Here is a 23,780-nt window from a genome sequence, read left to right on the forward strand (position 1 = left end):
ATGGAAATGACATCCCTGGAAACCTTCCTGTTGTCCAGTGATATAAAGAAAGAGATAGCACATATCCCCACAAATCTCCTGTTAGCCATTTGCTTGTGTGACTTGAGCAACCTGCAACACATACCTTGGCACTCTTCTCACATGCAGGCCCTTTGATTGTAGTTTCCATGCAAGGCATTCTGAAAGCTTCCATCCGGGGAAGGGGAGGGGGCAAATGTGCAAGGAACCCTTTCATTAACAGCACATCTGATCAAGTGCGGCTGCCCAGCAAGGCATCCTTTCTAAGGTGTTGCATGTGGAGTGTGTTTGGTTAACAGGGCATTGATTTCCCTGGATGGCTGGACAGTGCCTGTATTATTAAGGTGCCCTTGGATGGTGCTGCTCCCACCAACTGTACACTGTAAATTTCATACACTGCCTAGAGATGTATATATCAGGCGGTATAAAAATATGATAAACAAATAGATAAATAAAACAAAACTGTATAGAACGATCATAAGAAAATCCCTGCTGGATCTTCCCCAAGGCCCAGTCAAGCATCCTGTTTCACACAGTGGCCCACCAGATGCATCTGAGAAGCCCACAGGAAAGAGGTGAGGGCATGCCCTCTCTCCTGCTTTTGCTCCTCTGCAACTGGTATTTGGAGGCATCTTGCCTCTGAGGCTGGTGTCTATATCACTCTATAGCCACCAGAGTAGTAGTAGTAGTCCTCCATGAATTTGTCCCCTAAACACTGCACCCATATGTATGTGTATCCAAATGTTCAGCCTTCCCACTCCCATCTTGAAGGTGCCCCAGACTGGTGCAGTACCATGCATGCCAGCAAAGCAAAGTCTAACATCAAAGTGATAATCCAATGTTTGGGTTGAAAGATAGCCCCTAGAATTCTTAAGTGGTTCTTTGTACAGTTTTGTAGGGGAAGAGGGTGCAAACATGCAGTCTTGGCCACACCTCATGAGAAGAACCATTCTGGGTTACACCTAGATACTGGTTACAAAGATAGGCTTGAAAGCCCAATGTGACGACAACATGTGCAATAGATGTGCATCCCTTCTCCCAAGGATCGCTCTCTCGTAAGAGTGACAGGCCATAGAGACATGCATGTGGGCTGGAGAGTTGTTGTCACCCAGCCTGGTTGCTATATTCCTCCAAGCCCCAGGAAACAGTACCCCAGCAACATCTTTCCCAGTCCTGGTGACTGCCATGAAGCAGGAGTCCAAGTGCTTCCTCTGGCAGTCTGGTCTCCCCGCAACACATAACCATGTTGGGGTTGTTTTTTTGCACCACATGGCCACCTGCCCTGCCAGCGATCACTTTAATCCATGGGTACCCTACCGTGGGATGTCCCATGGCTGCCAATTTACAAATGCCACAACACTGGTCCCAGTCCAGGCCATTTGAATTTGGAATATGATCTATACCTGGTGTTGCAATACTCTGCCCACTTGAGACCACTTGGACACAATGAGTGGTCCAGATTCCTTGGGAGTCTGGAAGGATAGAGTGGAGTTGGGGAGGTACAGTATGAGATCTATTATTAAACAGAGATACCGGCAGCCCCACATCAGTGCCCGCCCCCCTAGAGTTAGATGGCCTACCTCATGAGAGTGCAGTCCAATGGAGACTTGAAGCTCATGGGGCCTCTGGTCCTTCTCAGTGGACTGGTCCTCTCACGAGAGGGCTAATCTCTGGCCAGCAATCCAACACAGGGGCAGGAGTGTGTTGGGTCTTCCTGGACTGCTTGGCCCAGGCCTACCATTCCAAGAGCATCCTTCGTCACAGTGGACCAAACCCCAGGATCCTTCGCCTGCCTCATATACTTGTTCCTTCCTAGGAAGTCATCATGACCCCTTCCATTAATAACAGAATACTAGTGCCCCTCTGCATCCCTCGATACCAGTAGTTGTGCTTGTGCAAGACTGTATGGCTGCAGGGTCCTAGCAGGAGCAGAGGTGTGAGGAATGGGTTTGAATGCCCTTTCCCTGACAAGGGTGGCCGATTGAATCCAAAAAGGCATGGTCGTACTGGGCATGCCCCCTTGAAGATCATGGCCAATGGTTGCTGCTTTACTGATGTCCTGATGCCTTGTTTGCAGTCTGGTGAAACGAGTGCTACAGAGCTTTCTGGGATGCAGCCTTGGCAGACCAGGAAGACGGAGGGCCCCCTCTGCCACAAGCCAGAGGCTGTGAGACTATGGCTCAACTATCATCTACAGGATTATTCCTGGGCTGACAGATTAACCAAAGGTTCATCTGCCCGAGATTTCATGCTACATCTGAAGGCAGCCTATTTCTCCATTTTCTAGAACTTCCTTAAATTTCACTATATCATGAGAGGCCTTCTACTCAGCACTTAACTTTGGTATAGCAGATGATCACGTGGAGATCCTTGCATCCAACTGTGTTTGTGAAGTCTGCTGTGCGGATCTTTTTTCTTCTCATTCTCATTCCCATCTTCTCGTTTCTGCTCTGTTGTACTGCTTTAGTTCTACTCTTTCATCATAGCTCTTTCATCAAGGAGCTTTTTCAGGAGGGAACGAGAAATTAGGTCACCAATGTCAAGACAGGAATTAGCACTGCATATTCATCCAGTGACTAGAGTGATGAAAGTAGCCATCTGATCATGTGGGCAGATTCCATAGGGTTGTGTAGGTGTGAAAAAGAGATCATGGGACCTGTCAAGCTGCTCTTGGTGCTCCACCTTGATAAATTCCCACTCATGATCTACTTCATTCCCCCTCTCTTGCTTTGCCTCATAGTACTGGGAGGGACCTGGCATTGCTTCCTTCTTGCAAAAGTAGCGATGGAGGCCCCAGGACTCAAGTTGCTTCCAAGACTTAGAAAACAGTGCATACCATGCAGAAACTCGGCCCCATATTTGGTTTGTGGTGTGAAGATCTGGCTTTGATTGTGTGAAAGTACCCTGAAAAAAGATGCTACATGATTACCTTAAAACAGTCGCTGCAGTCTATTTGCATAAACATTCTGTGTTTACAGGAGAGAAAAAGTCCTTCGAAAACCGTGATGGGAGGACAGGATAGAATCTCATTATTTTTTAGTTGAAAGTGGATGCACTGCTTCCACTTAGATGGATTACATGAAATAAGAACTGACTAAAATGTTATGCTAAAAAGAGAGAGAGAGAACACTAAACTAAGGGCCGATACAAACACCAGCTGTAAAAAAAATCTAATCTTCTCATCCTTTCAAGGTTTTCTGTCATCTGCTTTTAAATTATAAGAAGTCTGGAAAGACATCTCTTTTAGGGTTTTTGTTCAAAGAGCAACACATAGCAGGTTTGCATAAACCATCAAAAAGACTTTGCATGAGATTTGAACACCCTTTTATTCTTGTGACTTTATGTTGTAAGCATCATGTCTCAAGCTGTCCTACTTCTCCCAAGGAAAGCTAGCCTACTTGCATCTGATTGCTGCTGTAAACTAGCACAAACAAACAAAACAAACAAAAACAGAAGCAAAACATTCAGGACTGGACAACACCATTTAAAAAAGGGAATGTGGCAGCTTCTGTCCTCACCTGTGTTCCATTACCTCTTTCTTGTACCTCAATCATAAAGTTCTTCTGCTTTCACTAATTACTTTTAACCTAATTCACAAAATTTCTTTTTACTATATTCCTTCAGTAACAGGGATAGGCACTAGGCATGAGAATGAACCAATCAGGAAACCAACGAAGTTAAACCAAAAAGATATAAAGGTTTATTTAAACAAAAGATGCCTTTTAAGTTAAAATTATATTATAAACTATATTTATAGATTACAGATGTTCTCTTAATTTATATGCTGTGAGGTTCATGTTTCCTAAAGCTAGTGGCTGCAGACCTGGACTAAGTCACTCCCTTAATTCAAACCTTCAGCCAAATTCCCTGTGCTTAAACTCCTCCCCTTGTGGATGCCAACAACGCTGTTGTTGGATGTTCTTCTGGCTTACAAAGCCTCGGAAGCTCTTCTCGATCAGTGAGAAGAGCTTCTGGTGAGTCTGCAGGGAGAGCGAGTTTCCCTGCAAATGAGCAGCCCCCAAGCCCGGGTGGCCAGATCGGTCTCCCATATGACTGCCAGCTCCGTCACGGAGCTGGTGGGGGCTGGGGGGGGGATCAGGAGCTGCCGGGCCCGGGATACCTGCACGAGTGCACAGGGCATTCTGGAGATACCCCCTAGGCCAGGAGGCTTGCCTCCCAGTTGGGGGTCTACTCGTGTGTCACCTTGTGCCGCCATGGCACATGAGCAAGAAACAGAGGTCAATGGAGTGCTCACTCCATTAACCCCATTTAAAGGGAGGGGGAATTAGGTGGGCCTGCGAGTCCGGTGGTTCCAACGATCAGTAGAAAGTGGGCTAGGTTCCCTTAGCTTGCTTTCTACTGATCGTGGAAATAGCTTCACAGGCAACTGATGGCTTGACTGAATCGGAAGTATTTTCTTTGGTCCTCTTTCATCCAGGCTCATCTGGTGGAGGGTTGGCTGGCTTTAAAGTATTCTGTAAAAATATTGCTGTATCTTCTTGAAGCAGGCTCAGGCAATACAAAGCGGTTGCATTTCCCCCTGTAAGCTCCCTGGAAGGCTGCCTCAGACGATGCTCTCTTTTCCTCCTCTCCTTCTTCTGTTTCCTCTCTGTGACCCCAGCATTTTCTTCCTTTCCCTGGCCTTGGCGCTCAGCTCTCTTCTTCTGTCAGCTCCCAGCTGCACTCCAACTGCCAAATGTCAACTGCCAACTCCCACTTACTCTCAGTCTCATTAGACCAACCGTAACCTTTTCAGGATACACATATAGCCATACCTCTTAGCAACTGTCACAATTTTTCTCCCCGGTAGCAACCGTAGCAATCTGCTAGGTCCCTAACATAAGGCCACAATATAAGGCTTCACAGCTTACTCTGAGGCTTAACAACAACGTTAACCTCAGATAATACTTTTAATAACGGGGTTTTCGTGGGCAGAGAGCAGTCCTCCTGATTATCCATGAACAAACAGTCAGTTGACAAACGTTATGTGTGAGGCAGGCAGGCGTGGACAGAGGCCAGCAGCAATTGCCAGCAGTGGTGGTGCCGGCAACAGTCAGGTCTCATGGCAATATCATTAACACCTTACAGCATACCAGGCATAAACCAGACCTAGCCAAGGAGTCCCACATATCAGAAATAATCGGAACCTACCCAATTATTTCAGCATGTCCAATGATCATTAATAAATATAACATGGTGAAACAGGATTATTTACAAACTGGAATCAATTGTCTTCACCTCTTTCCATACAAAACATTATTAATACTAATCCTAATCGTGTTTAGGATTGGAACCTTACCTCTACAGTACCTTACCTCTAAGGTCCTAGATGCCAGGGACCTTGGGACATGCAATTTTCCCAGTGCACCTGGCAACAAAACTAAAGATATCTGGCATCCTGGATAAACTACATGTTCCTAGAACCCTGGTTCCTAGGATGCTATCATACAAAGAGCTGAGTCTCACGATCGGTGAGACCCAGTTTGGGAAGCACAGCGGGGAGAGTGGCCTAAGCCCGCTCTCCCCGCAGACGATTCGGGCAAGAGTCCTGGGCAGCCAGATTGGCTGCCCACACGATTGCCGGCTCTGTGATGAAGCTGGCGGGGGCTGGGGAGCTCAGGGGGCCGAGAGGCTCCTGGAAGCTCCAGTATGCCCTGCGCAAGTGCGCAGGGCATACTGGGAAGACCCACAGAGCTGGGAGGCAGCTTTTTGCCTCCCCTCCGGGGGTCTACTCATGAGTAACTGCGGCGCAGAGCCACGCCACAGCTACTCATGATCTTTAAAACCAGGTTTGTGGAGCACTCACTCCACAAACCTGGTTTTAGGGCAGGGGCACTTAGGTGGGTTACCAGCCTAGGAACCACTGGGCTCATGAGCCTGGTGGTTCACATGATAGGGCAAAATCGGGCTAGCCTCCACTAGCCTGATTTCGCCCTATCGTGTGAATAGCCTCATTCTGTAGTGATGGTAGGCAGTGTTTCCTCTAACAGGGATTTCCAAATGTTGTTGACTACAACTCCCAGAACCCCCAGCTGCAATGGCATTTGCTTGGGGATTATGGGAGTTGTAGTCATCAACATTTGGGAATCCCTGTTAGAAGAAACACTCATGGTAGGGCTTCGGGGAGGGTTAGGCCTCACTTACAGCAACTGCTGGCAGGCTAGGCCTTTCCTAATAAGGGCAAACACTGGGAAATTCAAAACAGAAGGACCAATCCCGAGGACTGTGCAGGGACTAGCCATACAGCCACCTATTGAAGAAGGGAAAGCTTTGTTCTCTTAGTTAGTTCTGTCCCAGGAGGGCCTTGAGGAAGCAGTGGGGCTGAGACCTGCTGGAGAAATGGAGAGGCCGCAGCCAGTGAGTAACAAGTTAGGACCAGTTCAGTTAGATGCATGAGGGAATGTCCCCCCCCCCCACCTTCATTACTGTATTGCTTGGAATCTGAGTTGCTGGGTTTAATGGAAAAACTCTCTCTGTTACAATCTGCTTTATGAAGAGACCATTGTTCTTATTGCATAATCTTGTTTTTCTTTTAATGTAATAATAAACCCTTGTTGGTGAAATCTGCATCTGCCTTAGTCACACACCTTTGAAGGCCCAGGACTGCTCAGACCTTTTGGGGAGGGTTATGTCACTTTACACTGCCCCCCCCAAACCTTATATGAAAGTGAGTTTTCACAAAATAAAATAAAGTGGGTGATGGCAGCGTACTGTTAATCCTCTACTGACAAGGAAGCTATTCTCACAATGGCTAGAAAGAGGGCTAAGGGAACCCAGCCCACTTTTGAGCGGTCGTGAGAACCACCAGGCTCGCGAGTGCTCCGCTAACCCCATTTCTGTGATTGTGAGTCGCCATGGCATAGCTCCACACTGTGGCAACTCACGAGGAGACCCCCAGCCACAAGGCTAAAACAAGCCTCCCAGCATTGTGGGTCACCCCAGAATGCCCCTCACTCTCGCATGGGGCATTCTGGGACTTCTGGTGGGTGTGCAGCCCCTGATCCCTGCAGCCCCAACCAGCTCCATGACAGAGCCAGTAATCATGTGGGCAGCCAATCTGGCCGCCCAGGGCTATTCCCCAGATCTACTGCAGGGAGAGCGCAAAACCCTATTAGGCTCTAGACACTGATCATGTGTACAGCCTCAAGAATTCAACCCCAGTTCCCCCCCCTCCTCCTCTGGTTCTGGTAGGAATCATGACACAAACATTCCAGGCAACAAGGAAGAAGAGAAATAGGGGTCAGGCCACATTTCCCCACAGAAGATATCTATGTTGGGCTTGGTTTCATGACCTATGTGACTCAACACCAGGTCACTTCACTGCAGATGTTATGTCTGTTGGATATGGAGTTCCAGTGCATCAACCTTTTGCACCAACTATCCTAATGACCAATAGGGGCATTGGGAGTAGAGTTAGTTAATGAGGGTACCCTTACCTGTCCCTGCTTTGCCTCTACTCTATGACCCCTGCCTTGACTCCTCAGGTATTTCCTGTAGCAAGTCAGTTCTACTTCCTTTCTCCTTGGAGAGCATATGGGAGCATCTCTCTCTCTCTCCCCTCCTATTCACTATGTCACTCATAGTTAGGATAGGTCTTTCCTATTTCAAATGTACTTAACAGAATAAATCCTATTTACTTTATACTGCACTAGAATCTCCATGCTTGTCCTTGACTAACTGCAACAATAAGGCTCTGCACTACTTCGTAAGTGGAGTGGGCAGCTTCCTTTTGGTGCTTTGCTAAACAATTAAAAACTCCAAAAATATCATCACCAAACACACAAATTAACATGTTTAAAATACTTATCAGATGATGAATACGGCTGGGTGGGGGCAGAGAAGCAAATCTCCTTGAATTAATCTCCATAATAGGTATTTGCTGTTTGCCTGATAGGAAAGGAGCCTTGAAGAATGAGGAGCAATAAACTAATCCAGAAATCAGTCTCTGAATCAGTCTCTGAAGTCAGTGCTCTAATCCAGTGTCAATCTGGGTTGAAAGTATCCAATATGAGTACAGCTATAAATAAAAATTGGGAGTATGTGCAAACCAAAAGTTAAAAAGGATGAATCAGAAATGGTTTGAATCAGCCTGGAAAAGACTGGCTGCCCTAAGCAGTGTCAAGCCAAAATTTATTAAGTGTTTGGCTATAATACATGACACTATGAAATATTAGACAGTGAGGCTCCACACACAATTAAGGTGTAGAGCCTCAAGGGGTCTTGCAGGGAGAGTGTGCTTAGCCCACTTTCCCCACACACAAGCAGTTGCTCCTTGTTGGGTGGCCAGATAGGCTGCCCAGATAAGCAGCGGCTTCGGTTGGGCACTCCTGTGCTGGGGAGCTCTGGGGGGTCAGGGGAAGGGGAGCCCCGCCGCACGGTGCCCCAGACCCCGGAGCTCCAGGACAGCACCACACAAGTACGCAGTGCCTTCCTAGGGTTCCCCCTCTCCTCCTCCCCCACAGTGTGCTGCAGCTGACACATGATCAAAATAACAAGGTTAACGGAGCGCTCACTCTGTTAACTTTGTTTAGCGGGAGGTGGGTTAGCCTCAGTGGAACCACCAGGCTCGCCTGCGATCCCGGTGGTTCTGATGATCACTAGAAACTGAGCTTGGCTCTCTTAGCCAGGCTTCTAGTGATCGTGGGAATAGCTTAAGTGAAAGAGAAAAGAAACCCCTTTTTAGAATAGAACAGAATCTGACTCAAAAATTCATGAAATATTACAGAAGATAAAATGAATATATCGTTGCATGAAAACAGGTTACCTTACCTTTACAGAAGTCATACATGCTGCTCAGGTTTAGAGAAAGAAAGAGCACAATTCTATCCTTGAGCTAAACCTGCTGGAGAAAGACAGATCACTACTAAGTCCCCTTTCATCAAGGAGCCCAAGCCTCAGCAGGGAGGATGTACACTAGCACTGCAACACTATTATTATAGTGATGGGACCCTGCTGTATCAGATGACGCTATATTACTTGGTTCTTTTTCTGGTAGAGAGCACGCAGGTGGCAACACTGGTGATCTGAGTGCACAGAATCACAACAACTTTGTGGTGATGTCACATTGGCATAACTATGATGTTGTGGCCACCAGCATAGTGGAACCATAGAATTGCTCTGCCCATAAATAACACAAGAACCTCAGAGTTCAGAGATCAAATTCTATACTAACAGGCTATTGTAGATGAAGACATCCTAAATGTCAAAAAGTTTAAATGCACATTCTCTGAATGCCACAAATGTACATTCATATCACTTCTGCCACAGCAAAGAATGCAAGACATTATGCATTTAGACATAAGAAATAAGATCAACCATTGTTTGTCATTAAGAGCACAAACAGACATAAGCCTCAGGTTCTTGACCTCCCTTCTCCCCTTCGTCAATGCACATTAGATAAGAAGCTTCGAATTGCAGTCTGTGGCAAACCATAGTTTGCTTCCAGGCCAGGATCCCAGTTCACAGTTTGATTTTTGTTTCAGATCATGGTATGCACAAACCAAGGCCTATCTAGTCCAGCAACCTGTTTCACAAAGTGGCCCACCAGATGCCTCTGGGAAGCCCACAAGTAGGAGGTGAAGGCATGCTCCTCTCTCCTGCGGTATTTAGAGGCATCCTGCCACTGAGACTGGAGGTGGCCTATAGCCACCAGCCTAGTAGCCATTGATAGACCTGTCCTCCATGAATTTGTCTAAGCCCCTTTTAAAGCCATCCAAGCTAGTGGCCATCACCACATCTCGTGGCAGAGAATTCCCTAGATTAATTAATAGGGACATGCACAAATTAATCTTTAATTCAATTTGAGCTCAAATCAAATCAGCCAGATTCGTTTCAAGCCCAAATCTGACCATCACTCCCAAATCACTCCTGATTTTATTTGGATCTGAATTAATCTGAATCTGAATCAATTTGGGGGGAAGGGGGTTCTGGGGCAGCAGAGTAGGTTGGGGGGGTAGTGCCCAATTGGTGGCAGCCACCACCCAAATTTCAAAGAAATTGCCCAAAGGGGTGATTTTTTAATAAATTTTTGAAGTTTGCATGTTTTATTTATTTTTCCATAGGGAATAATGTGGATTTCAGCAGCCCCATAATTCCATGTGACTGGTGCCAGGGTGCCCCAAAGTGGGTTGTGATGTAGTGCACATGGGGTGCCAACCACCCCGCAAACCACCAGCCCTTGGGCTACTGGGTTCTGTTCTTATTTTCAATTTTTGAGGTGTTCTGAGTGGATTCTTTGGTGCAAAATGATTATGAGTGGATTCTTTGGTCATTCATCATCAAATGCCTTCCCTCCCCTAAGCATTACATCAACAAGAACACAACACCACTACACATACACAAAGCTGAAACCTGTGCTTGTTGCTTTAGCACCCAGCCTTAAGCAGATTAAGTTCAGATCCCTGGACACAAAAACAGGGCTGGCAGTTGCACAGCAAGGTTACTCACTTCCCCTTATACCCACACAGGTATAAGAGAGTGATGAGACAACAGTGGCATGCAGAGAAACACACACACACACACACACACACACACACACACACACCCCTAGCTGACATCCAAATTAGCACTCTGCTTATGCAGAAGGGAAGATTGGCAAAAATCAGCTCTCAGATGGCACAGCATTTGTCTTGATGTCAGCACAGTTGCACAAGTGTAGTGATAGCGTGAAGGTTGGCTACTAAGTCCAAGTCTTGCTAAACAAGATAATATGTCAGTCATTCTAACATGCTTCTTATTAATCAAATGCAATATGCTATAATTGAGGGATAATGGGAGAAAATGTATTTTCAGCTATAGGAAGAATCAATTTATCTCTCCAGTCACACTCCAAGTCAATGTTCTTCATTTTCTACCACTTTACTGCCAGAGTAGAGAGAATATGAAGGTGGAAGACAATCTGTAAAGTTAGTAGACATGACTTTTCATCAAGTTAATATCACTCTCAAAGTATGTGAGAATTTCAGCTCAGAAAATTTAGACATGTGAACCCAAGCAAGGCCCTCCTAAGCAACTATGCTCCAGATACAATGCTTAAGCTCTGTAGCAGATTAATTTCTCTCAGAATTTGAGTTGACAAAGGAGAGGTTTGGCAGGTAGACCAAGACCAGTTATTTGGTTTTACAAAATACAGTATTAAAAAAAAGAATTTAGAGCGCCTCTAGCAGTGAAATTGGTGAGTGAACCAAAGCAGGAAGTGGTAGACGTTCTTTATGATTTGCAGTACTTTGGTGTTGAGGTTGGGAAGCAGCAGTGGTGATGCAAATAGCCTCTGCACATGTGTGGAGGTCATGAAAATGGCCTCTGGGCATGCATAGAAGCCCGAACCAGGCCATAGCTGGCCTGGGCTTACCTCTGCTAACTGAGCAAAGAGGCACCTTTTAAAGTGGTGATTATCTTATATTTAGCAGGGAGAGAGCAACTGACCCTATCCAACCCCAGCACAGCATCCCTCCAGTGGCTGTGGCTGGTATCTGCCTTATGTTTCTTTTTAGATTGTGAGCCCTTTAGAGACAGGGGACCATCTTATTGTGTTTTTTTATATGTAAACTGCTTTGAGAACTTCGGTTGAAGAGCAGTATATAAATATCCGTAGTCATAGTCATAGTAGTTGTGGGCTGTCTTTGGAGGGCCAGCAGGGGGTAGATTTGAGGCGCCCCCATCTCTACCACTGCTGTGGCCACTGCCACCTCCACCATCCGCATCACCTGGAAATTAAAGGCAGAAAGTTCCCTTTCACTCACCCACCCCACCCCCCACATTACTATAGGGAATCCCCCTTTACAAGTATACCCCCGAACTGGCCCATGAACCAGTTCTTAGAACTGGGCCCAGTTCAGTTTGAAATCAGACCAGCACTCCCCCCACCATTTGGGTTTGAACTCAGACCACCCGAAACAGGCCAGTTCGATTCAAACCATGATTCAAATCAAGCCGACTCGCACATCCCTAACTACAACCACACGGGCCACAAAAATGGACTCCAGCAAAGCAACAAAGGTTACAGAAAAGTTCCTGCTTGTACCATGCTCTCAGTAATCTTGATCCTGTTAAACAAATGCACATACGTACATGAAAGAGCAGAAACATTTATATCAAAGACAGAAGACTCAGCCTGTGATGAGTTGCTTGGCGATGATAGGTAGAGTAAGAAGTCAAGTGAGCTATGGTGAAATCTAGCAGGCCTCACTACTGTGCTGTCAAAGACATTGTCATTAATGTGCCTCATGTCCTAGATTGTACACTGCCCAGAACCTCTGGATGGGGAGGTTTATAAATGTAATAAAAAATTATTATTATTATTTATTATTATTATTTCTTGTTTACACAGTCAGACAGGTGTTATTGACTGGTTTGTTTTATCCAGACATCAAGTCCTTCCCAAGGACCTGGGATGGCTGAATTTTATTGTCAATTGTTATAGATATCGTCGCAGAATATAGGCTGTTCCCAGTAAAGCTGCTTTTTGTAATTGGCTGATGGTGATTTCTGTGGCCCCTATGGTGTCGAGGTGCTCTTCAAGGTCTTTTGGAACTGCACCCAGGGCGCCAATTACCACTGGGATTATTTGGGTCTTTTTCTGCCACAGCCTTTCAATTTCAATTTGTAGATCTTTGTATTTGGTTATTTTTTCTATTTCTTTTTCTTCGGTTTTATTTTCTAATCTAATCTTCCATTTAGGTGATGTACTACTTTCTTTTTTTACAGGTCCATTGATCCTATATCCGAGCTCTTGTGTTGTTATTGTTGCTGCACTGTACATTAGTTGGTTTGTTTCTTTCAAATTCTTGGTTGTTATTTCTGCAAGTGCAGCATTGACATCTTTTAATGCCTGAGCAAGTTGTTTTTTGGCAACTGTTCTTAGAGCTGGAAGTTGAACCCTGGTGGTTGTTTGGTTCATGTGCTTAGTTATTTTTTGCTTTAGTTCTTGTTGCTTTTCTGTTAAATGGCATTTGGGTTTTTGATGTGAAGGCAAAGGGGAGGTTGCCTGGTTTTGATTCTGAAACCGTTCGGCAACAGTGGTATCCTCTATTTCCAACACCTCCTCCACCTGCGCCTGAGCAACTGCTTCAGTTGGTGGTAATTCTTCCATATCTTGAGCCTGTGTTGCTCTTTCCAGTTCTTCCAGCTCAACTCCTGTGATACTTTATTTCTTATTATGAATCTTCTCTGGTCTGCTAGCCTTTGTTCTGTTATTTCTGTATCTGGATGCTTCTCTTTCCAAATTTGGTACATTCTTTTTAAATAACCTCTTCTAGTTGGACTAGACTTGTAATAGCAGATCATTATTTCCTTGTTGGCATTTTTCGTATATTTTTTTCGGTTAAGCGACGTTTCTTCCAGTAACTTTGCTGTCTTCAGCCCTGGTTGCTCAACTGAAGATCCTGAGTCCTGTTGCCCACTTGCCACCAGATGTCCATGGACTATAGCACCTGGCGCGGTCCTTGTTGACCCGGGCGACAACCAATCCGGTATAGATTCATTAAAGTTACGTCTCACCATATTGTTGATGGGAGAGGCACTCTTTGTCTGGCTCCTCTGGTGAGACCTGTCCAGTATGGTTGGACCTCTGGTATAGCTCTCACCTTCCTCACCACGCAAGCCCCACAACCACGCCAAGGTAGTGCCTCACTGGGGTTTAGCAGTGATTCGATTATTATTACTTGTTTACACAGTCAGACAGGTGTTATTGACTGGTTTGTTTTATCCAGACATCAAGTCCTTCCCAAGGACCTGGGATGGCTGAATTTTATTGTCAATGTTATAGATATCATATTATTATTATTATTATTATTATTATTATTATTATTATTATTATATCAGGGGTAGGCAACCTGCAGCTCTCCAGATGCTGCTGAATTACAACTCCCATCACCCCCAGCCATAATTTATTACAGTGGGGGATGATAGGAGTTGTAGTTCAGCAACATATGGAAAGCCACAGGTTACCTACCCATGGCCTAGAACATGAGGGGCTGCAAGAGGGTAAGTATCTTATCCAACTAAGCGGAACCAATATTACCACTAAAACCAAGAAACGAACAGAGGCAGGGAAAGGGAAATGTGGTACAAAGAAGGAAACAGACAGAGATTTGTCTTAACTTGGAGGAAAACACTGAGCCTAGCGACAGGCAGGGAGAGGTAAAAGACATTACCATGTCCATGAATGAAATACAAATGGAAGGTTTGGTCTAGAAAGACTTTAATTCTTTAATGTGTTTAGTTACTATGGCAAACCCCACTGTACTATAAACTTCGTCTCTTACAGCTTTTATAAAAATAGGAAAAGAATAGAGGAATTTGGTATGTCTTTCATGAAAACAATGTCCTTTTTTCCCTCCACAAGATATTCGTTTGAGCCGAAACCTCTGCTTAGATAATCTTTAATAGGACATGCTTACAGAAAATAGCTGCGTGCATGCAACAAAACCTAGTCATCTTTTGCCATAGGTATTACTGAATATGTTGTTGCCTTGCACCATCAGAACAATGGTTCATCAAGCTCATTAATGTCCATGCTGTATGGCAACAGCTCTGCTAGAGACCCTAGAGAGCCCTGCTATCTGCATTCCTTTCAGCAAAGATGCCAGGAACTGAACCTGGAGATTCTTATATGTGAAGCATACAAATGAGCCATGCCCACTCTTAGCTTCATTATGTATTTGCCTGAGGGCTGGTTTTCATGGTCATTTCTCTCAAATTACTAATCCGCACCTTTGTCTAAACCTTGAATTTGTTCTCATAGGTATTTTTCACACAGGGCTTTGGAATGAAGTGTTTGCGTTCACACATTGGCCAGATTTACCCCAAAGTCCCTTCAAGCTATCAGGGAGCACTTCACACATGGTTAGGGTTTTTCATGGTGTATTAGTGCAGCTCAATTTATATCCAGGGTAATAAAATCCACTTTTTGCATCATTTGTGGGGAGCAACTTCTAACTCACAGTAAAGCCTTACAGTAAACTTGTGGTAACATCTGATGTGTGAAAAACACCATAGTCAAAGCTTTAGCCCCAGTATTGGTGTGAATGAAAATTGAGAGGAAAGCTTCTGAATCCAGCTATATACCCTAGAGGCCATAACTAGGATCCAGGTACCCGGCAAGAGTTGCCACATGTACCTTCCCACTAAACCTCAAAACCAAGAAACATAGAGAAATACAATTTTTAACCAAACCCTTTTTACTGTGAATCAGTTCATCACAGGCCCCACCACCTCTTACATCTATATTATCTAACTATGACTGTGATCACTCAAAGAGGGAAAAGTGTCAAAGACTCATAATGAAAAGACTAGGTTTTCTGTTTTATAGACTATTTTATCAGATGGGGGGGATGATGATCTTTGCCATCTAATGATAGATATGCCTCTGAATTGGGAGAAGCATTTGCCTCAATTTAAGATTATCAGCCCCAATTATATCAGCATTTAACCAAAACTTTAATGTTTTTTTCCCCCCGAAAATGTTCAAGGTAGATAATATTTCTCTGTTGAAAGAAAATGCTTTGACTGTGTGAGATCACTGTGTAAGATCAGAACCTAGATTTTAAAGTTTAAGAACAAATGCCGGCTGCATTTAGCTACTCAAAAAGCTACCACCCACGAGTAATGAGTCATTGAGTAGCTCCCAAGCTGCTTTTGTGACAGCCAAAAAACACTGTATAGCCATGGACTTTATTTTGCTTACTTCTCTTGAACAAAATCTGGTCAGAATAATATCTAGTCTGTTCAAATCTGATTTACTGAAACTCATGTCAGGATTGATTTTGGGATAACATGCTGAGAACTGTGGTTATGTACAGAACACACAGGTGCTGGCCAACAGTGGCATCTTCTACCTGTCACATGATCTCACAGCCCACTTCTATTAGTCCTTCATCATATTTTTAGCCAGGAAATCATGCTTCTCCAGCTTTGTATCCCACCCTTCCATGGCAAATGTGTGTGTATCTATATCTATATCTAGATATCTTCCATATATAGATGTTCACCATGTGGTGCAGCTTGTCCTTCCAAGTCTGTGCTGTAATGAAAAGGGGAGGGAAGGATGAAGCATCTTCTCCCTATTTCCTCTTCCGTTCTGGGAACAGAAGAGGAAATGAGGAGAAGGTGTCTGGTCCATCCATCCCTCACTCTGTTCATTACAGTGCACATATCTTGAAAAAAAGAAGCAAAGTTGCTTGGGGCTGCAGAGTCCTTTGGAGTGGTGGCCCCATCACTGGCAGCCCTGTGGCACTCTGGGGACTCTGTCTTTGAGCAGTGGTCCCAGCAACCTGTGGGCAATCTTAGCCTGGAAGGAGAAGGCAGGGTTGCTGGGACTGGGGGTTATCTTAGGATGGTGGCCCTGCAGCACTGTGGGAGCTCTCTCATGGGACGGCAACCCCAGCTCCAATGACCTGCAGGCTCTCTTAGCAGTGTTCTAGAAGAATGAGGCAGTGTTACTGGGATTGTGGGCTCTTTTCAGAGCCCCAGTGGTCCTGCATTTTGTGCCCAGTGGCAATGCATACTGCTGGGCTAAATGAGGAGGCAGAGGAGGCAATGGTGGAAGCCAGAGGAGGAGGCAGATAAAAAGCAAAACAAACAAAAAAATGCATGTATAAAAGAAAATATCTGAATAGGGAGCGTTATGAAAGAGATAAAATAATAAATAAACCATGTGACCACAAAATAGATACGAATGGGGGTGGAAGTTTGAGTCTGAATCAGGACCTGTAGGCCCCAGATCTTTTTAGTTCCTAGCAACACTCCCCACCCTATGGTCACTAGCCAACATGACCTACTTTCTGTGATGTCTGGTTGTATTCTTTGTTTTTAATGGTGTTTTCTTCTACAGCTCTGTTTCATTTCTCTTTTTATCTGACTACTTAATTCAATGTAAATCTGTAGGTTTATTTTAATGTATTTACAGGCTTATTATCTGAGTCACACTTCCTTTTCTCTATGCTCTCTTTTGCCATTATCATTCTTTGAAACTGGCTGATGTAGAAGGATAGTTCACTCTTCTTTCTATTCTAGGCCTCATTATAGAAAGTAGCTAGCATTCACTTTAGAATAACAAGCTTTTATTTGCTGATCCTTCCTCCTTCTCCTTCCCTTTCTACTCTTGAAGCTTCTCAGATTTCTCTGCTCCAGAAACTTCTATCTGTAAATAAGGCTGGTAGCCTAGCAACACCAAGTGAATAATACATATTCCCCGCTGAGTAACACTGATGCATAATCAAATCATTCTTTTCTATTATTTGAGGCTGTAAGACTCCTCCAAGGTGCACTGTACATGCTTACCCATACTTCTTTGACAAGAAGAAACGGCACATGCCAGGCACACATGTCTTCCATTTTGGGTAGTGTATTGCAGCTTACGCAAGAGTTTGGAACAAGTCAGCGCAACATAGAAGCACATAGGTCACTCAAGTACTTACATACAGGTGGCTCTTGTTACTTGGGGGTTCCATTCTCGCCTATTGGCATGAATACAGAAACCATAAATAATGAAACCTTACCCCATGGGAATCTATGGGTTAGATTCCTAACCAAAAAGGGGGGGGAATAAATAAATAAATAGGCCAAGGGAGGCATAAATAAGAAGAGAAAAGCAACACACCTTATTCTTCAGCACTCTAGCAATGCCCCACAAACCCCAAAAAACAATTGAATATCCACCCCCCCCAAAAAAAGAGCCGCAAAATGGCTCTCTGCTGTAAAATGGTGGCCAGAAATGACATCAGAAATCATTTCTGGGTCATTTCCAGCCACTCAAAACCATGGATAGGTGAATTTCACCTATTTTTATAGCTTCAGATAAAGAAATGGATCTCTAAGACCCAACTGAGGATATGTGAAAAAGCAATCCACGAGTCCATGGATGATGAAGGCCACCTTTACTTACATTCCAGGGTTATCATCATCCTGCCTCTTGGTTTCTCCTTGGCTTCAAAATAGAAATGGTCTATGTCATTTTGGTTTGAGAGCAAGTATATTCTGTCCCCCAGAATACAGACAAAACAACAAAGCAAATTTACAAATGTATGGGTTGTTCAGCAATGCACACTGGTAACACATTCTAATGGGCATTTACTTAGATTTTTAGCCAGATCTGTCCCATGATCTTGGGATGGCTGACAAACTGAAAACTAGACTTGAGCTGGAATTTCAAAATGGATTTCAGAGCTTCTCCCAAGGAGAAATTGTTTTCAGAGGATGCTGAACAAGTTTCTATCAGGCAAGTAACATTTCTCAGGGTATTTCTGCACATCCAAAAATGAAAAACAAAAATCACATGTAAAATATAGGATAGCATGCCACTAAGTTATAAAATCATTGTTCTAAGCTAGGCAATGACATAACAGCAATACAGGCTTATAGTTATCCACTCAGCTAGCTACCTGTAGGAAGTTAAAAATGTATCAGCCTGCATGGGAAGAGAAATACATGTACAACCATCATACTGATGCCCTGTGTTTACACACTCCAAAAGCAGAGTACATGGACCTCTCAAGCTGTTTTTTCGCCTCAAAGAGCTATTAGTGTGGCAAGATTGGGAGGAAAGCAAAGGGAACCCCACAGACAGCCTCGATAGCACAGGCATGTATACACAGAATGGAGCTATATGGCAGCTGTATCGAGGCCATGTCTTTATCTTGCCCAGAACTGAGCTAATATCTTCGATCAGTGATGTGGAGGCAGCAGAGCACAGAGAGAAGGGAGAGGCAATGAATAAAAGCAGAGCAAGGGGCAGACATCCAACCCCTAAACGATCATTTGCAAGGCTGACAATCCAAGCTACCAAATACTTGCTTCCAAAAAAGGAGGAGAAACTTAAGTATGTAGTACACCGCTCTGGGCTCCTTGGAGGAAGAGTAGGATATAAAATTTATTATTATTATTATTATTATTATTATTATTATTATTAAATACAACTATATAAATAAATAATAATAAATAATAATAATTGAAAAAGTTGTAGAAAATGAAGATGCAAAAATATTATGATACTTCCGACTACAAACAGACAAACATCTGCCACACAATACCACCAGATATAACTGTAGTCAAGAAGAAAGAAAAAACAAGTTAAAATAACCGATATAGCAATACCAGGGGATAGCAGAATAGAAGAAAAAGAAATAGAAAAAAATCACAAAATACAAAGATCTACAAATTGAAATTGAAAGGCTGTGGCAGAAGACCCAAATAATCCCAGTGGTAATTGGCGCCCTAGGTGCAATCCCAAAACAACTTGAAGAGCACCTCAACATCATAGGGGCCACAGAAATCACCACCAGCCAATTACAAAAAGCAATAACACCTGTCTGATTGTGTAAATAATAATAATAAGAAGAAGAAGAAGAAGAAAAGAAGAAGAAGAAAAAGAAGAAGATGCTCAGGCAAGCTCTAAGGAAAGGGAATTCCTTCCTCACATACTTACTTTGTATATTTTTCCTTATTATATTTTACCCTGCTGTTTTTTAAACTGCTTAGAGCAGCTTACCACAAAATATACCATAAACATGACAACTTGAGCTTTCACGAAAACTTTCCCCATACAGTTCTCCACAGGGCTTTCATTCCCCAGTCTTCTCAACATGATTTAATTCCTGTGTGGATTTTCAATTGTATGGTTTTATTCCTATGTGGATTGTCTGGGGCCTACAAATATCAGTATGGTGACAGAAGTCTTTCACATACTCTACACATTTATACAGTTTTCCTCTTGTGTGTACTATTTTGTGTTTTGTAAGGACTGAACTACAACTGATGCTTTCTCCATAGGCAGGGATTTCATATGTATTTTCTCCTGTTGGTTACTGTGTGGAAATATTATTATATGCCCAAGCCAAAAGGTGATACTAGCATTTGGGGAGTTAAGACTTACAATGGAATTCTTGTTCATTCTGCTTGCTTCTTTAAGACAATAAAGAAATGTTACCCTAATGGCTGCTGTTCTCTGAACTCCCATGACAGTTCTTTGGGCATTATATAAGCTGTGACTTATGGAAATTTTTGCCACACTTGGAACAAATATATGGTTTTGCTGAGATGTGGATCTTGTGGTGTTTTTAGTTAATCTATTCCTTGATCCAGGCCAGCTTTTGAATGGGGCTTTAGTTACTTGTATTCCAGTCCGGGAGTAGAGGTGGGGCTAACAATCAGCCAGCAGCAAGAGCACAGAAAAGCAGTCTGCACTTGCCTCTCTGTAAATACTATCACTGAACTATTCACTAAACTATTAATATTTCTGATTCCACTCCACTGCCCAGGGGACCCAAGAGTCCTCCTGACCCAGCCATGCTGAACCTACTGGCATGGTAGGTTCAAATTCACTACCCAGGTGAGCTACCTTCTTCTGCGGTCATCTGTGCTTTTTAGAGCTGCTCCCAGGCTGATGGCAGCTATTTTAACCATAGAACCAGGTGGAAAGAGGGGCCAGCCAGAGCAGAGCTGCTGCAATAGTGTGGGCTGTTTTTCTGCTGCTCCTGCACCGCATTTTGGTATAGCCCCAGCTCCCAATTTAAGTAATGGAGACCACCACTGTGCTGTTTGTGTGGGCATGCAAGCAGCAGAGTCCAGAGCAGGCTCTGCTCATCTGGGAGCAGACAGGTTGGGTCCTATCTTTCCCCCATCTCCCCCTGTTTGGTCATGAGAACAAGCTTGGTGGCTATATTTGATACAGAGAACTATTTGGTAAACTTTTAAATTGGCCTTTACTGATCACAAGGGTTTGGCTGAATGATGTACAAGAGCATCATAATGTCAGATCACAAAACAGCATGTGTTTGAAATGTAACAGGAGTTTTGAATGTCCCTGTCTCCCCAAGTAGGGCTGCAGGAAATTGGCCTTTGCAAAGCTAAACAGATTTCTGGTCTATATATGGAAAGAGTACATTTTTATATTACCGTGGCTTTATGTGGCAGCACAGGCAACTTCTAGGATGGCCCCTTTAGAGGAGTATAACTATGAAACAAAAGGACAAGTGGGATTTATGTTGAGGTATGCTTATTTTGGGTAACTTTTGGGTTGGGGAGTCCAGTCCTATTAACTGTGAGCCTCTGCGCAGCAGGGAAATGCTTGACTAACAAGAAGAAGGTTGCTGGTTCAAATCCCCCGCTGCTACTATATTAGGCAGCAGCGATATAGGAAGATGCTGAAAGGCATCACCTCATACTGTGCGGGAGATAGCAATGGTAGCCCCCTCATGTATTCTACCAAAGACAACCACAGGGCTCGGTGGTCACAGGGAATCAGCATCGACTCAACAGCACAACTTTACCTTTACTTTTCTTTACTTCAGTATCTTAGACTGGTATAATTCAGGCTATAGATAATGGTGAGACACGAGCATGTTCACCAGAAACAATGATGCTTTCATCATCCTGCCACTGAAATTTTAAGCACGTATGGAATACTAGCTGGAGAAGAAGCTTTTCTAAAAGTCAATAAACACAATACTTCAAAAGTAATTTTAGCAGAAATTGACTCGACGGCACACTTTACCTTTACTTTTCATTAAGAGCAGAGTTAAGTTGGATCAAGGCACTCACTTCATAGAAACAGCCCCCAGCACCATCGTATGCTGACATAAGAACAAGTGCTACCATGAAGAGTGAAATAGTAAGCAAATGGGATGTCCTCTTGTGCAGGCTATCAGCAGAAACAATCATTTCCCCTATAATGCAACTCCTAAATTTGTTACTAACATCTAGTATATTTGAGTCATGGTCATGGGAGACACTAGCAACAGCCACTGGGAGGGATGCTAGGCTGAATAAGGACAGTTGCTGTCCCTTGAGAAATAAAAGAAAGCCGGGGACTTGAGAGGCACCTCTTGTCCCAATTAGCGAGGAGTTGCATTTTTATTTGGCAGCCTTGAAAATGTTTGCTTTGTTTAGCTGATTTAATTAACATGACTCAGCATGTTCTATGCACATTGGTTAAAGTGATTTTTAAAAATTTCATTGGGTTATTTCATTGAGGGGAGGGCCATAGTTCAGTGATAAGGAGGACATGCTTTGTATTCAGGCTCAGTCCCTGGCATCTCCCAAGCTAGGCCTAGATAAGACTCCTGCCTAGACCCCTGGAGAGCTGCTGCCAATCAGAGTGCACAGTACTGAGCTAGATGGATCAACAGTCTGATTCAGTGTAGGGCAGTTTCATACATTTCTTATCTTGGTCCACTGCAACTCCAGTGCACATAAGAATCTAACTGCCGATTCCAGATAGGAAAACTGGAACATGTGTCTTGAAATAAGGAACTGAATTATATTTTGTAATCCTTTGCTAAGCAAAGGCTTTCTACTATGCAAAACTGTTGTGTGCCAAAATAACAAAAAGCCAAGAAACAAGGGCATCCCAGGCTATGCCTGCAGAGGAGACTCCCGCGGCCCACAGCTCCTGCTAAACAGAGGGGCCATTCAAACGACCTACTAGGCGGGCGGGGAAAAGGTCTGCAAACCTTGCCTCCCCACCGCTGGACAACTGTTTTTTGGTTGGTGGGAGTGCAAAGCATGCTCCCACGTGATCAGCCCTGCTTCATGCAGTGCAGAACAGGGTGGGTTGCTCTGAGGCCAGGACTTCTTGTCTTGGCCTCCAGGAATCCCACAGTGCCCTGCGTGCCGAGCACAATGCACTGGGGCATTCCCCCAGGGGACAGGCATTCTAGGGGCCTGTCTCTGTGTCAGCATGAGCTTCAAGGAGCTCACATTGATACATGACCCGTGGCAGCCATTTTAAGCCCTTAACCGCAGCTAAGAGCTGGGCTTCAGTGCAGAGTATGGCGCTGAGGCACCACCAGGATTCGTGTGGGTGCTGGTGGTTCTCACACGCAGCTAAGCTGCTTGTGAGAACAGCCTCAAAGTGTTAGGGCTGTGCAAAGCTTTGGCAGCCTATTTGTCTTCAGCCAGTTTCAGGCCTCTGTTGGGATTTTGCCAAGGACATTGTCTCAGTTCTTTGTGTGGGGCATATTTGTCTGTGTTTGGATGTGTCTATGTAGTGGCTTGGAGGTGGAATCATGGGTTACCGATAATCGCATGATTATGTGAATCCACACCACAGTGGAAATCTCTGATTCATTTCAGGCCATAAACCACCGTGGTGTGGGTTCACACAATCACACTTATTTATTTATTTAATGTATAAAATAAATTATACATTAAAGGCTCTAGGCAGTTCACAAAAACTCCAAAAGCTGTAGGTGGTTCCTAAAAACTAACACAAGAAAAACAAAATAAAACAAACTATTAAAAACAACAGTTTAAAAAATTAAAACATTCAGATGCGGGTAACCCACATTAAACCTAGATTTGAAAAATTGTGTGAACCAGGCAACTGTGTGGCAGCTTCTTTCTCTAACACTAGTTTGTCTCTTAAATGAATCACACATGCTCAGTCTTTGATGGGTCCACCTGTACTCCAGATATGCATGTGATTATTGTGGGAAGAATGCAAGCATGCTGCAGCTTGCAGGGGTTCACAGTGATTGAATGACTAGATTTGGTGTCTAAAACATGCTCCAGATGCTCCAGTGTAAGTTATGCAGATTGCTTTAATAGGGAGGTTACACTGCAGTGTCCTCTTCTGCCTCTTGATAAACGTAGATAGGAAATTGGGTCACCCTGGTAGCCGTCACCTCTTTCCTTCATACAGAAACCATGTTCTGTGCTTTTCCAAGCAACACTGCCACCAGCCATCTCTCAGGAGCAAATCCTCTTGCAGGAACACACATCAAGGTATGTGACTAAAATATGAAAAAGACACTAACGAGAAGTGA

At 44.0% G+C, this 23,780-nt stretch overlaps 2 long non-coding RNA genes across 8 annotated transcripts in view; one reads left to right on the forward strand and one right to left on the reverse strand.

The window, feature by feature from the left end:
• The window catches only part of LOC128327838 (uncharacterized), a 31,284-nt gene extending 25,697 nt beyond the window's left edge, over positions 1–5,587 (reverse strand). For 4 of the 5 annotated variants that reach the window (XR_008308817.1, XR_008308820.1, XR_008308818.1 and 1 more), the window contains exon 1: positions 1,599–4,962. This is a non-coding gene — a long non-coding RNA (uncharacterized LOC128327838). Of the gene's footprint in view, positions 1–1,598; positions 4,963–5,333 lie in introns of those variants that run through there. The other variant, XR_008308821.1, reaches the window with a different exon arrangement.
• A 350-nt stretch (positions 5,588–5,937) lies between these two features.
• The window catches only part of LOC128327839 (uncharacterized), a 49,721-nt gene continuing 31,878 nt past the window's right edge, over positions 5,938–23,780 (forward strand). For all 3 annotated transcript variants that reach the window (XR_008308822.1, XR_008308824.1, XR_008308823.1), the window contains exon 1: positions 5,938–6,375. This is a non-coding gene — a long non-coding RNA (uncharacterized LOC128327839). The remainder of the gene's footprint in view (positions 6,376–23,780) is intronic.

The sequence above is a fragment of the Hemicordylus capensis genome, chromosome 5 (genome assembly GCF_027244095.1).
Source record: "Hemicordylus capensis ecotype Gifberg chromosome 5, rHemCap1.1.pri, whole genome shotgun sequence".
Classification (NCBI taxonomy): domain Eukaryota; kingdom Metazoa; phylum Chordata; class Lepidosauria; order Squamata; family Cordylidae; genus Hemicordylus; species Hemicordylus capensis.